Source organism: Typopeltis vanoorti, chromosome 23 (assembly GCF_054136105.1).
Source record: "Typopeltis vanoorti isolate ZY-2024b chromosome 23, IOZ_Tvanoo_1.0, whole genome shotgun sequence".
Taxonomy (NCBI): Eukaryota; Metazoa; Arthropoda; class Arachnida; order Uropygi; family Thelyphonidae; genus Typopeltis; species Typopeltis vanoorti.
In genome coordinates, this window is record NC_143571.1 from 25980513 (window position 1) to 25995856 (window position 15344).

Below are 15344 nucleotides of genomic sequence, written 5' to 3' on the forward strand. Positions count from 1 at the left end.
CTTAACTACAGCCCTTAAGGAGCTAATAGGAGTTTCTAACATCTACTCCTTCACCCCGTATGGAGGAGAATGATTTCTTATTGTGGTAAAGAACTTAGCTTCGAGAGATCAACTTATGAAGGGTTGGGAAGCAGGGGAAGCAGGTGACCCCTACCATGGTGGGGTCGCAAGTACGTCAAATTAGGATCGAATGCTTCCCTATGGAATATTTAGAAGCCGGAGAAGACGTGCTCGTACAAGCTTTCAGTAAATGGGGGAAAGTGAGTAATATAAAGAAGAGCATCTCTAAGGAGGACCCCGCCTGGTACTCCGGCGAAGTCACCTTTACCATGGACATGCGACAGCCAGTGCCCAACCTCGTTACCATCGGCACGCCGCGTGTCATGGTTAATTATCCCGGGGTACAAAGACAGTGTCTGCGATGTGGCTCGGTAGAACATCTGGGAAGTGACTGCCCCCGAGCCAAGTGTTTCAACTGCGTCGGGCACATCTCCAGCCAGTGCCCACACCCCTGCCGAAAGTGCTCCAATACAGAGCACAAAATAACATAGTGTGTTCTGCGCACATTCGCAGAGCGGGCAGGGGCACTGATCGAACCTTTGAACCCGCAGCCTGTTCGAGACGCCGGTGAATTTCCGGTACTCCCCAACACCATCGGGGAGAAAACATTTACACAGACAGTTCTAGGGAAAATTAAGAAGCGTTCTGCACTAACAACAGCAGAAGATACTGTTTTCCCCCCAGCAACAACATCAGCTGAGGAAACAGTCCCCCCCCCCCTTGGTCGTTTCCACTGCACCACTACCAGCGACGGAGGAACAACGAGCAACCGAGGGTACAGATGAAGCTAAGGATAACACTTCACCAGCTATCCCCCCCTCAACAACATCGGAGGAGGCTTCGTCTGTAGACGCTTCTAAGATTTCCTCTGTAATAGTCAGCGTCCACCCTGCAGAAGAACTGAAGACAGAGGAAGGGAAACATCAACTTCCACCCCCAAAGAACTCCCTAAGAAGAGGAAGGAGCAGGCTTCCCCCTAAAATAGGAAAAAAACACCGAAGCCGCTCCAGAAAAAGCACGGACTCAACAACATACCTCCCCCCCCCACAAATTGAAGCCTTAAGAAAATATGTCAAGCAATTGCGAATCGAGGACCTAGGCCGGATATAATAACGTAAAACACCATAATGCCGCCACCCACTTTTTGTGTCGCCTCGCTTAATATCAGAGGGCTCCGCTCACCATCAAAACAAGAGGAGGTGTGGAAGCTCATGCTAGCGTTCAACATCCGTCTTTTGTTCCTGCAGGAAACACACTTTTTTTCCCATTACATGGACATGCAGGAACTAAGCCATAAGTACCCCGTAACATCGTTTTGAAGCTTCGGCAACAGAAATAGCGCCGGGGTTGGGGTACTTATGCTAGACCCCCCCCCCCTCCTCGGAGCCTTCCATAACATCCAGAGGGACGCAGAAGGGGGAGTTCTCGCCATCGACTGGAAGTACCGGGGCTGTACTACTAGGTACATTAACATCTACGCCCCGGCAGATCCAACATCAAGATCGACTTTCTTCCAGTCACTTTACACTTACTTATATGGCGCCCATCACGTCATCCTGATGGGGGACTTTAACTGCGTGGCGGACCCGGCCTACGATAAAGTGGGGGGTAATCCCAACACAGGTACTGGCTACAGGCAACTGGGAATTCACCTCAGGAATCTCCAGCTGACGGATATCTGGAGGGCTCACAACCCCTACTGTCGGGATTATACGTGGACAGGCCAAGGTATCGACACACGGCTCGACCGGTTCTGCTTGTCACCCTCCCTTGTCTCCAGATCCGAAGCTATAAGGCACGTTCAAATTAATTATACTATCTCGGACCACAAAATGGTTGTGCTCACGTATCATCCACTAGAAGCAGTAGAAGTTGGTCCGGGCCCCTGGAAGTTAACACCAGACTTCCCGTCCTTGTTCTCGGCTAAGCTTAACCAACTGTGCTCCACATGGAGCACTGCTGGCTGGGACTGGGACGCGTGGGCACAACTAAAATCTAACATCAAAGAAAACATGATAAAATGGGGCCTAGAACGTGCCTTCCTCAGAAGATCTCGGCTTCGTGATCTATACAAGGAAAGAAGCTGGTTCGTGGCCAGTCAACGCCAAGGCTTTCCATGTCACAACGCTATCCGTGACATTAATCTCGACATTGAAGCGGAGAGACAGAAGCAGGTGGAAGAAAAGAACACCAAGATCCGACCCACTTCCGCTCGGAAGACAGGCAATCTACAACAGGCGCTACGTCAATTTTCGACAGGAGCGAACCATCACCGCCATCGTTGAAGGCGGGTGTACCTACACCACAACACCCGACATCCTGAAAGCCTTCTGGGGATACTACAACAACCTCTACCAGGAAAACAGTACCCCCCCCAGGATTACTCCTGTTGGAATATTGATCTCTTCCCTGTACACATCCAAGCAGGGTTGGATGCACCAATCACAGCAGCCGAAGTGACATCAGCCTTCAAGCAGTGCCGTACGAAGAAAGCGCCTGGACCAGACGGACTAAGCACAGAACTCTATCGAGAAGCCTGGGACTACATCCTCCCCATTCTCGTGGCACTATTCAACAACTTTCTCAACACAGGGAACGTGCCGCGAGAATTCGTGGAATGCCATACAGTATTCATCTCCAAAGCCAACAGGGATCCAGCCAACATCAAAAACTGGAGGCCCATCAGTCTGTCGAACATGGACTACAAGATCCTCGCCCGTGTTCCCAACTACAGATTGAAGCTGGGGATGAGATACATCATCAACAGCACACAAGTGTATGGTGTTCCTGGCCGATCGCTGGAGTTTAATCTCATCCTCATCCGAGAACTGCTACGTCTGGTCAACCTTAAGATGTACTCAATGGCACTGTTGACCATCGATCTCAACCGAGCGTTCGACAGCGTCCGGCACTCCTTTCTGTTTAACATCCTGCAGAAGGTCGGGGTCAGCAGTGGACTGCTTTCCATCATCAGAGGAAGCTACATGAACAGCTCCACCTGCCTCCTCGTCAACGGACACCTTTCAGACCCCATTAACATCCAGAAAGGGGTCAAACAAGGGTGTCCCCTCAGTCCGCTGCTCTTTACACTAGCCCTTGAGCCATTTCTACGGGCAATCAACAGCTCACGTGCTGTGAGAGGGATTCCACTACTGCTCACCACGGATGACTCCAAAGTAATTGCATATGCGGACGACGTGGTGGGCACCCTCAGGGACAACGACTCCATACAGAACTTCTTCAACATCTTAGAGAGATTCAAAGTGTCGGGGTTGACACCCAACCCCGATAAAACTAAGCTCAAGACATATGGAGTCTGGGACCTAAACAACATCCCCATGGGTCGCGTCCCTACAGGAGACCCCCTCACCATCCTGGGGGTCCCATTTGCAGCAGAGCCCTTGCTCGACGTTCAACAACTTATTAATACCACAGTCGAGCGTCTCAAGGACTGGACAAATGGACAGCTGTCGCTCTCCTCCAGGGCTACTGTCATCAAGACCATCTTGTGCCCTATGTACCAGCACGTCGTGAATATAACAAACATCAGCGAAGATCAAGAACTTCGGCTTTACAGGAAACCCTTGAAGTTCTTCTGGGGAGGTCTACGCCAGGAGGTTGACATGAAGATCCTTCAACTTCCGGAGAAGCTGGGGGGCTTTGGCCTCCCCGTCCTTAACATCAAATACCTAAGCAATACCGCCTTCCATCTTAGCAGGATACTACAGACTAACCATCCCTACATCTATCCTGTGCGGTATTTCTTAGGATTTAAGCTTCCCCTTTTTGGGATCCTAGCCCACCAGGGTCCCAAGGCGGATATTGTTCCAGAGGATTACAACAGACTTTGCCAGCTAGTACAACAACTCCGCTCGTCGGGTGTCAACACTGCCGGGATCCGGAACAGCAAGATGTGGTACGATCATCTCCTTAACATCCTTCGTACTAACGTTCCGGATTTAGGAATCAACAACAACGACATCCTCTTCGGCCACCTCTCTAAACATCGAGGTTACCCGTCGAGAAAGGACCTGGCCTGGAGGATAGCCTATGGACACCTTCCAGTCAACGTGAATAGGTGGCGGTTCAACAACAACTGGAACCCATTATGTAGCTTCTGCCGGAGCCCGGACACCGTAGAGCACGCTTTCTACGTGTGTCCCATTTCCATCTTCATCTGGAGGAGGCTAAGCAACGTGCTCCGCATTCCCTCCTACTGCAGGAGCAAGTGATCTTCCTGCAGTTCGCTCCACCAGCCAACAACAGGCAGAAGTTACTAATATTTATCATCAACGAATTTAAATATCACATCTGCAAGGTTAGAAAAAAATTTTCCAACTATGCTAATCCTCCCAGTCTGTTGGATCTCTCTCGGATCGTCCTCTACATGTTCTATGGCTCCTTAAGGAGGTTTTTACATCTCGAGAGAGAGGCTTTGGGTGACACCAGATTTAACAACAAGTGGTGTTCACCTCCAATCCTGTGTAATGTCAGAAACAACACCATCAAGTTCTGCCTGCTGCTTCTTTAAGATCTCCATCTGCAGCAGCAGCTCCACTCCGAGTCATTTCCTTGGTCTCTGCGTCCCCCCCCCGAGGTCTGTTTTGCTCCCTGGTCTCCCACGGAGGTAGTTGGGAGGAAAAACCCAGGCAGCGCAGGCCTACTCGAGGCGGGCTGCTCTGAAGGGGCGGGTCACCTGGGCACCGATTACCTCCGTGGTCCTTTTTTTTTTTTTTGAGGCAGATCTTAGAGGAGGGTGAAGAGATATGATATGATAGCTTTAAACTAGCAAGATGCGAATAATGAGCTGAGGCCTATTTTTCTTCTTTTTCCCTACCCCTACCTCCCCACCCGCCCTTCCCATCCTATTCCGCTTCCTCTCCTCTTCTCCCCCCCCAGCACCCCACCTTGACCTCTCTGTCACTTCCTTACCCCTCTTTTACTTCTCTTCGGGGACACTCTGACCCCTTTATTTTTCAATAGGCCGATGATGGGTTTATTCTTTACTTTCACCCACCTCAATAAAGGTCGAAACCAGTCTGGGTAGTGGCCCCTTGCCTTTAATACAAAGCATCATACATCTCCTCCAGGAGATGTGCTTTGCATTATGGGTAAATATTAAGATTAGTGATCAGAGCTTATTCTACTTTTACCATGAGTTATCTTGGTCTTGCACTACCTGCAGGGTCAGCTAGACTTGCACTACGTGCAGGTGCAAACTTGACTTATTTGTCTGTTTGCTTACTTGGGAAATGGAGTAAAACCAGGTTTAAAATAGCTTGGTATCTTTAACATATATATATATATATATATATATATATATATATATATATATATATATATATATATATATATATATATATATATATATATATATATATATATATATATATATATATAGGGGAAATTTCTAAGGAAAGTGATCAGATCTTGCTCCACCTTTACCACGAGTTGCCTAGTGTTGCACTACCTGCAGGCCGCAAACTTGACTTACTTGTCTGTTTGCTTACTTGGGAAAAAGGATTAAAAACCTAGCTTATAAAATTGCTTGGTATCTTTAACATATATATATATATATATATATATATATATATATATATATATATATATGACAAAGTATTCCAGGGATTAATCGTCTCACTATACTCTCAATGACCTCAGATCCTATTCATAGTTTTTCTGATGACACTTTATCCCACTCTTCTTCTTTCTCTTTTGGCAAAAGGTTGTAGCTTTTGAATGATCCAAGATGATTAGTGTGTTAAACATTATCTCTTTACTTCAGTGCGGTGAGAATAACGCAGAAAAACCCTCGTTAATTAGATATATCTCATTAAGAAGGGTTTCACTTCAAGTGTCATTAACTTTGACATCTTGTCAAGATGAAATTTGCCTCTTCTTTGTGGTTTACTCACAAATTCATCACAATCCTCTTCAAAGAGGATACCAAAATACATGTCCTCTTTGAAGACACCATTTCTTACCGTATAACTCCAAACAACATACGAAAGTCCAATTTCTCCCAACCTTAGAATGCTATTCTTAAATTTAGGTGGTGCATTAAAAACCTCCCTAAAATGTTAAATCTATCTGGAAGGGGACTGTCATCTAACATTACCTTTACATCTACCTAGAAAGATCGGAAATTTTTCAAAACTGCTTAAGCGAAAAATATATATACGTATATATAATGTCCAGTTACAACTTTTAAATTTTCCGAAAACAACTAAAATATTTTAGTGGATATTTTCTTTCATATTATAAAATTAAATCATCAACCTAGTCTTAGATATGGATTGGTGTCTACATCAAGAAAACAAATCTAGAAGATGGCGTATAAAATGACGATAGGAAGGAATCCAGAAGAAACTTAATTATATGTTACTGAAATAACAAAAATAATTCTAATCTATGCTGCTAATCTGCACCACTGAACACTGATAATCTGTTAGCAGTATAGCAAATAACTGTTCATTGCTCTGTATGGTTTACTGTCCAACCAAGTTTCGCTTGCTCGCTGTTGACAATTGAGATTTCGGTTCAATTATGCATCGGAATGTACACTGACACAACGTGAATAAAACATAAATCTGCAATCAATAAAACCACAGCGCCGGTTGGTATCTATTATATATGCAGACATTCCAGATATCTCTTTGGCAAGCGGCCACAATGTCATCAATACAAAATGCGCAAATAAGTGATGTTGTTAGTATTAATAGTAAACATACTTCTAACACGAGCTGTAATTATTTGTATAAGAAGTCGCTTTGAGGAGGAAAAGGGAAAGGTATAATGGGACAGTTTTGAATGAGGTTAAGAGCGATTTCATAGATATTTGATGCTCTCTGATCGCACCCTGATAAACGAACAGCTGCGACCAAATGGCTTACCGCGGATGAGTTATAGAGCAATTCCTTCCTGATAAAATACTAATATAAGAAACTAGAATCAGAGATCAAAAAAGGGTCCCCCAAACGGATAAAAAAAAAGATACTAACAGACCGGTCAACACTTTTGTAAAAGCAGAATGTGAAAGAAATGAGGCTAGCGGATCATACATTAAAGGATAAAGTTGGATGGCGCCAAGAGGCAGTGGCACTTAAAGATGACTGCTGTCATAACGTCTTTTTAAGTGATGACGTCTGAAGATATCAGCGACAGCTCAAGGTTATTGATGTGTCATTAGTTACTGAGTCTGGAACCAGTACCAACTAGGTCGTGCCATCGATGTCGACAACCATTAATTTTGAAATCTATTTTCTACACTTTCAACCAGATTAAAGAACAAAAGAGAAAGATAACATGAAAAGTTTTGCAAAAATAAACAGGATTTTGGTTTCTATTTCGCCTTCCATTGAATTCGATTTGTATATATAAACACACTAAAGTCCGAAGGAACAAAAGAATATACTGACATATATGAACACATTTAGTTTCATCCTTATTACAAAGGATTTCTTCGGGTGTACAAAATTATAAAACAAGCTGCTTATAGAAGACGGTACATTAATAACATTAGCGTTAACAAATGTGGTGGCAAATAAGATTCTTGTAATTTAAAATAGTATTGTCCGTGCGCCTTGTGCCATGCTAGAGTGCTGGCCAAGTAGTTGGATCATAGCTAATCTTTCTGACTGAGTTAAGAAGTCAGATAGATTATTGCCTGGATTTATATTAAAATACAGAGATCCAACAAGATCTCTGTAGATTCCCAGATATATATGTAAATAAATAGTCATCGAGAAGGTTTCTTTTCTTTTATGGCTTTACTGGAGAATATCTCATGAAACGTTGTAAGCACAAATGGGAAAGGTGCAGAACTGCATTCGAGTATGAATAAGTGAGATACAACATTCAGAATAAACATTACGTTTCTTTATTAGTTGCGTTAAATTTATCTTTCTGTCCACGTTGCTTTGTAAAACGTTGATTATGCCCAGCTGCAGTACTAACGTGCGGTTGTTTTTTAACTTTTCATTTTGGATTCCGGTAAAACAAAAATGCACAAGAAATCCATTAACCGCCGTTAAAGGTATTATAATTGAAATTTATATACGAAAATAGTTTGCTAAAGATAATTTTAGTGCCCCTTGAGCTGATGCTCCTGGATAGCAATAAGTTAGATTCGCAACCGTCGTTTGAGTTTTTAGACCCATTTTATGGTTGTTTTATATCATCATAAATGAAAGATAAAATATAGAAAATGTTGCGATCTTAGGAAATTTATTATAAAGTCTATATGTTGTAACTTGTAATATCGTTCTCAGTAACCAAGCAGTTTCTCTGGTCAGTAGGCTAAAAAAGAGAAAAATATGAAGTGCCATCTGTGTCTGGAGGAACGTACGCGTGCGCGTACGTACTCGGGTCTGAATTCATTTACTGAAGGACTAATATGAACGACTCAGTAAATTTAAGTAAATAAACATATGTTTTTTAAAAACAAGTTTTATGCTCCATATCTTATATTTTTTTCAGGTTTACAAAATTAAAAAAAAAACGTATGGCACAGAAGCTTATTTGTTTATGTTTTTTTTTCATGAAAAATAAAATGGACTCGATGAATTTAATGACATGAAGTTGAATTGCCCAATACCATAGTTTTCCAAATTTTTCACTACGATGCAGACGATATCAGTTTGTATTCATACAGTTACAGTTTGTATTCATACAGTTACAGTTTGTATTCATACAAATAATTCACTCAGAGAAGAGTTATTAATAGGCGCGCATTTGGGGGGAGAAGAATGAGTAATATCGTGAAATTCTTAAAATGAAATCGTGTTGTATCAAATACCCCGAATTATTTCAACATAGCTTGATAGAAGAGAAGAGAAAAGAAGTTAATAAAATACTTATATTTTATCAAAATGATTCATCCATACTACACGACACAGAGGAGAGAAGAAAAAAAATTCAGTCCACTTCCCAGCGATAATATAGTAGTTATCGACACGATCTTCTTTTATCTGTACACACGCACACACTTTGTGTAACGAATGGAAGAAATTTCAAGAACAGGAATGAGGCAGCTGTTTTCTATATTTTATCTACATTGTGAAATTGTCAGCAAAATATATTAGAAAATATTCCAAAACTCCTGCATAAAAAATGAAATAAAATAACAAGGTAGATAAATTAAAGAAATAAGTGTTGGAATCTTGAGCTGTTTTTCTTAGATTTTTTTTAAAATTTAGATATTAATTTAGACATTAAAACAGAAATTAATTTTAAATGATTCGCTTTATTATTTAGTTTAGTATACTTATATATATCGCACAGAAAAATAGCTCTATTACTAATGACAAAAATATAAATGCAAAGTTAAAAATATATCAAAAGCATAAAAAGAATTTTTTCTCATTGGTAGACACGTTTTCCTAAATTGATTTTTATGCATTTTCTTTCTAACTTAGGACCCTTCAACGTAGACACCATAGCCACTAGTCGCTTTACTCCAAAATGTCAAGTATTTGATTACATAAATGGGATGAAAAATTGAATTTCGAAAGCTAAATTCGGGTCATTGGCCTACTTTTCATAAACATTTTTTTTTTATCGTGGCAACTAAATGCAGCATACTACCAACCATTTATGCACATTGCATAATTTATGATTCACAGATGCCAACTCTCTCGTACACACCTTAAGATAGCGTGCACAGCCCCAAGGAATATTGACTGCAGGTGCTACTTCGCAAGCTCACCATGAGTGGTGAGTGATGAGATTTATGATCACAAAAAATGATGCAGTCGTTTCAGTTCCTTAAGAGCCATCTCCAAATTTCATTACACGAGGGAGGATTAAACTACACCATCAAATACAGATTTAGATAACGGGCCTCAAAAGTAATGGGTGTTTTTGTTGGATGATAAAGACTGCTCTTGTTCCGTACTGGTCTGATTTGTCTGCTACTTGCTTATATTTAATGCACACACACACACACACACACACACACACACACACACACACACACACACACACACATACAAATTCGTCTTTCTAGTTTGTCTACTTTCAAGAATGCGTCAAGGAGTTCATCTTTCCGGAAAGTTGAGCTCATGTAGAAAAGCTAATTATAGTACGTAAGGGATTACTGAACCTACATATCGCTTGCTTAAGTATAATTACAATTTAAATGGTTCATTTTTCCTCTGCAGTTAATCTTTTCAAATACCACACCCTCTCCACCTCCATTCTTAATCTTCAAATTTACATTACGCATGGCTCTCTCTCTCTCTCTCATGACATTTTTTGTATTCTTTTAAAGCTTTGCTTTTATTGGAGGACTAACGCAATTCTTTTACTGTTAGCAATTTTACGCTCTGCGAATTCATCTTATCCTTTTTAGGGCCAAGAATCGTTATTGGTAAGAAATTATTCCTACAGTATACTCTATATTGATTGGTTATCAAAAAAAAATTAAGGTACCTGTAAATGTTTGGGAAGTAGAACGAATTGTAACAAAAATATTTTCATATCTGTTTGCTTAATTCAGATATTTATAAAATAAACTTGCATTTTTTAGGACAGTGTCTCTATTAATGACATATCTATTTGGAATAAAAAAAATTAGTCTCTTTGCGTATAACTAAATATAAATCTCTCTAATATAAATACATTTTAGTAACTGTTGTCGGGTTTGGTGATGTATATCTGTTATAGGATCATTCCAAGACAGATAAAAGACAAACTATCAGACAGTTGTATGGTTTAGTGCTGAGCAGGTTTTTGATGCGTATAGGATGGAGCGATGCAAAGAGAGGGGGTAAGAGGACACTATCTTTCTTTATCTGATATGATAAAGAGGGAGAAAGGGGGGACCAGAGACAGAATGAAAGAAAGAGAGAAAGAATGAAAAATAAGAGAAAGAATGAAAAATAAGAGAAAGAAAGAAAGAATGAAAAGAGGCAGAATGGGGAAAGAGGTAAAATGGAACATAATTCGCAAGACAGAATGAAAGAGTGAAAAGAGAGAGAATAATGAAAGAGAGAGAGAAAAGGAAAGTAAATGAGGCAGAAGGAAAAGGTAGACAGAAAGAGAAAAGGAAGAGAAAGAGCGAAAAAAAGTGAGAGAGAGAGAGAGAGAGAGAAGCAGAGAATCTTTCACTGTTGCATTCAATAGCAGAAAAGAAACTAAAGTTTTGCGAGAAGTGTGCATAGTTCAACTCCCACGAGCTCCTACAACATAAACACAAATGTCTGCAAGGAAATCCAAAGTGGATGAAGCACTCTTCATCTCTGTTCACATACCCCATTTTTATTCCGTGCACGTTCTTCAACTCGGCACTGCGTGTGTGTGTGCTCGCGATGCCAGCGATATGTTCCTGAAGGCAAATGGTCCGCCGATCCAAACAAAAAAAGAGGTCAAACAGTAAGTCCTAATTTATCTTTGTAAAGGATGCTTACTCAGCACGGGAACAGTTTCGGGGCTGAGAAAACGAAAAGGAGAAAACGATGGAATAGAAGAAGATTTAGGATTTGACTCAGCTGCTTGTTTGCGAGTATTTTTACTGTGATTTATGATTCCCCGTACGGTAATGTTCGTGTTTTCGGGGCTTACATGTTACAACATGCCCTTCTGCCAGCATTACATATAGGTTTATGTTCGCGAAATAACTTGGTGGGTATTCGGAGAAAAACTTAATGTTTTTTACAGCCGTAAATACGGAAAGCAATTGTCAAATAAAAACCCAGCGTCACTAAATAAACTCAAGAAAAATTTGCATACCTATAAACAATGAAAGAACTTCTTTTGCTTTCTTACTCAATGCTCACGCGTGTTCAACTCATTTAGATGGGTAAACAGTGTTTAAACGATTCTTCCCACACGAAGTGAAGTACAAATAACAGACAACAATGCACAAAAATAACTGAGATGCAAACAAAGAGGTTTTATAAATGCATACGAAAACAGCTTAAGGCGCACATCTGTACTTCATTTGCGCTCACAGAATATCCTTTATCTTTTCCTGTGATGTTTATTGGTTGAGGAGAAAAAGTGATAGAGATTTCAAAGAAAAAAAAAAGCGGATAAGAGGCAACTAAAACGAACTTGGATTCAGAATAAACAATATAAGGGAGTTTTCTGTTATCGACGAAAAAAAAAAAAAAAAAAAAACTTAAAGATGTGCTCACTTAAAAATGTAAACCACATCTTAGACGTTGAACACGTTGAACTATAAGTTAATCATTTAAACTTTTAGCCCAGTGAATATCAGCATGAATATTGGAAGGTAGAAACTTCAGAATGAGTTCTTGAATATTGTATTTGTTATGTACAGTTTTAATAAAATATCCATTACACTAAAGACTGTGAAAACTGAATATTGCTAGCTGAGTGTAGTAATTATTAGATGACGCTAAACAGGACTCCTTTGCCACATGTAACCAGGCTCTTTGCCAGATGTTACCAGTCAAGAATTTTTATATAGTCTGTTTATATGCTAAATGCGATTATCTTCGACATACTACATATGCTGGGGGGGGGGGGGGGGTTTGCAGTGAAAACTTCAAGTTGCCGAGTTGCCGCTAAAAGCCTCAAGGCTTGAAAGAGATTCCATGGCTAATTTCATTTTTGGATGTCCGGTTTTTAGACATTTTAATGATGTAGTCCCGTTCACTTTTTTTAATTAGTAGAGAAAGCTGTGAAAAATTTATAAAGGGGAGTGACAAATGCGGAAACATCAAAGAATCTGAGAATTTTCTTGAGATTCTACCATCATGGAAGATTAATAGATCTTTTGGAACTTTTTAGCTAAAAAAAAGTTCCAAGTAAAGGCTGCCGGGACAATTAATTTTAGCAACATCCTGCAGTTGTTCTTTACTAAGTTCCTCCGTAGAGCAGTTGCAAGAAAGACGCAACTAATTCTCTCGGTTAGTTCTCGTGTTCTCCGTTATATAAAGAAACTTTCATTACCTCTTTTGCATATTTAATAAACTTCAAAAGGATTAAAAAAAAAACTAATGATTTATTATAATCCGCTCTGTTTTATTTCCAAAATGAAGTACACAGAACTCTTTTTATTCAGTTTTGGAAATCTCTAGGCAGTTGATCTCCACCCTTCACCATCCGAAGAAATGAGTTTACTTCCATCATTGTAGTCGACAAGAATAGCAGACGATCGAAGCCATGCTTTCTTTTTGCCTCTCTAGCGCCATGGAACCTGGGCCATCAGGTATAACTATTTATCTTTAATAAACATAATTATGGGTCCAAAAAATTGCACAGAGATCACATGACGTGCCTAACTCTGCCTTCGAAAAGCTTTCAATGGAATTCTTGAAAATTTCAAACGGGTTTCTTCATGATTTTCTTACCCCCCCCCTACTCTATTCCTCAAGACCTTTCATATGACCCGTATTAGGGAGTTTCGCGATATGGGTTGCCCCTGTAATTATATCTCAGTTTTAAATTCTTCACACGACACCTTTTTAACTTTAAAATTTCAATTCCAGTTTGTCTGTGCCTACTTTTTCCTGTTCTGATTTTAAACACTCTCTAGTGATGAAATAATATACTGTAGCTTGGAAACAGTACGTTAACAATATTCATTATTATAATTATTAGGAGCGCGTCCGTGAACTCTAATTACTAATAAAGAATGATATAGGAGCATGCACATTTGTTTCAGTTTTGTGTCGGAATAATTTCTTGTTAATTATTAGCTGTTACGAAAATTCGCGAATAAACGGCCAAGTTAGTTCCTTGTCTGGAAGAAAGAAAAACAGAAAGCTGTTCAGTCTTTCTTTCTCTTTCTTTCACTGTGTGTGTGTGTACGCTTCTAGTGTAATGAAATGTTTGCTCACATAATGAAGAAACATTAAACTTCACTGTTTTATTCAGTCAATTAAATTAAAGTGACCGATTCCATTACTGTAATGGATCTCTCTCTCTCTCTCTCTCTCTCTACAAAATACTCAAGAAAATTAAAACATCTGAAAAACGTGTAGCCTACTATAAAAGTCACATATTTCCGCAATAAAATAACAAAAATCAATAACTGAATAGGAATTTGAAATGATAAAAAGCTCATTTATGGAAAAATACTAGAAAAAAGAACTGAAACGGAACAAGAATTCTTACAATTAGATGGAAAAAATCCAAAAAAAAGCAGTCAGTAACATTAGAAGTAAAAAGAAACTAAAATAAAAATATTGGAAATGATCGGAAACATGTCACAAGAAAGAAAATGCGCCCTACAAGACATCCAGAATCCTAAAGAATGCATTTAAAAAAAAAATCGAAAAAGAAACATGTGATCAGATACGAACAGGCAAAAATACATTTAAAAAAATAAAAATAAAAAATAACAACAGCATATAATTGGTAATGTGAGAAATATTCATCATGAATTAAATGTGTTGATTATTTTATAATATTAAACATGAGAAATAAATAGAAAAAAGAACGACAAAGCAGATTGTTAGTTTAAAAAATGGTTCTGCGACTTTCTTTCTTGAAATTCACGTTAAAAGCAACAATGTATAATAAGTGATATTGTGAAAGGCAAAAGTTTAAACACGTTCCATTTTAACATTAACCAACAGATAACAAAAATATTAAACCAAAAATTACAACATTTTTCTATTAATATTTGTACAAAGAAACTGAGATATTTGTAATTTCTTGTTCATTGTTTTATTCCAATTCTCGCATATATTACGTTTTCTCAATTAGTGTTATTTAATTACTTATAACAGCAACTTCTTGAAGTAATGATATCCACTATTGACTAGTATTATTAAATGGTGTTTAATAGTATTGATGGTAGTATTAAAATTCGATATAAGAAAGCAAAGCTTGCAGCACATATATCAGAAGAATGTAAACAGAATCCTCAATAGTGCATGCATCCTTCATAGTTTACATACAGACTATTCATAATTAACACTAAAATCGTCGCCTTTATTTGCTATTATCTTTGCATGTTCTTCATTTACGCACCGTGTGGCTAAATAAAAAAGTAACCCATGTGCAGTGCGTGCGTTTGCGACGCATCAAGCAGGTGTCGTTATAGATTTTTTTTTTTTTTTTTTTGGGGGGGGGGGTATTCATTCATATCTGTCTTATTTTATTATTTTTTTTTTCTTTTTTCTTATTGAATATTTTCCCGTTTATTTAGTTCTTTGCGCGCTCGCTCGCAGTATATTACAACATAAAGTATCGAAATGGCTAATGGAAAGAATTTCAAACTACTGAGGTTTTATTTTCTGATGATATTTTAAATCTTTAAATAGTTTCGTGCATCTAAGATCCTGAAAGTCAAAGTACTTTTTCAATCC

General features: G+C 39.1%; 1 protein-coding gene across 2 annotated transcripts in view; it reads right to left on the minus strand.

Moving 5' to 3' along the window:
* Positions 1–15344, minus strand: part of LOC150093698 (kielin/chordin-like protein) — a 1333292-nt gene that overhangs the window by 1163090 nt on the left and 154858 nt on the right. The window lies entirely within an intron of this gene.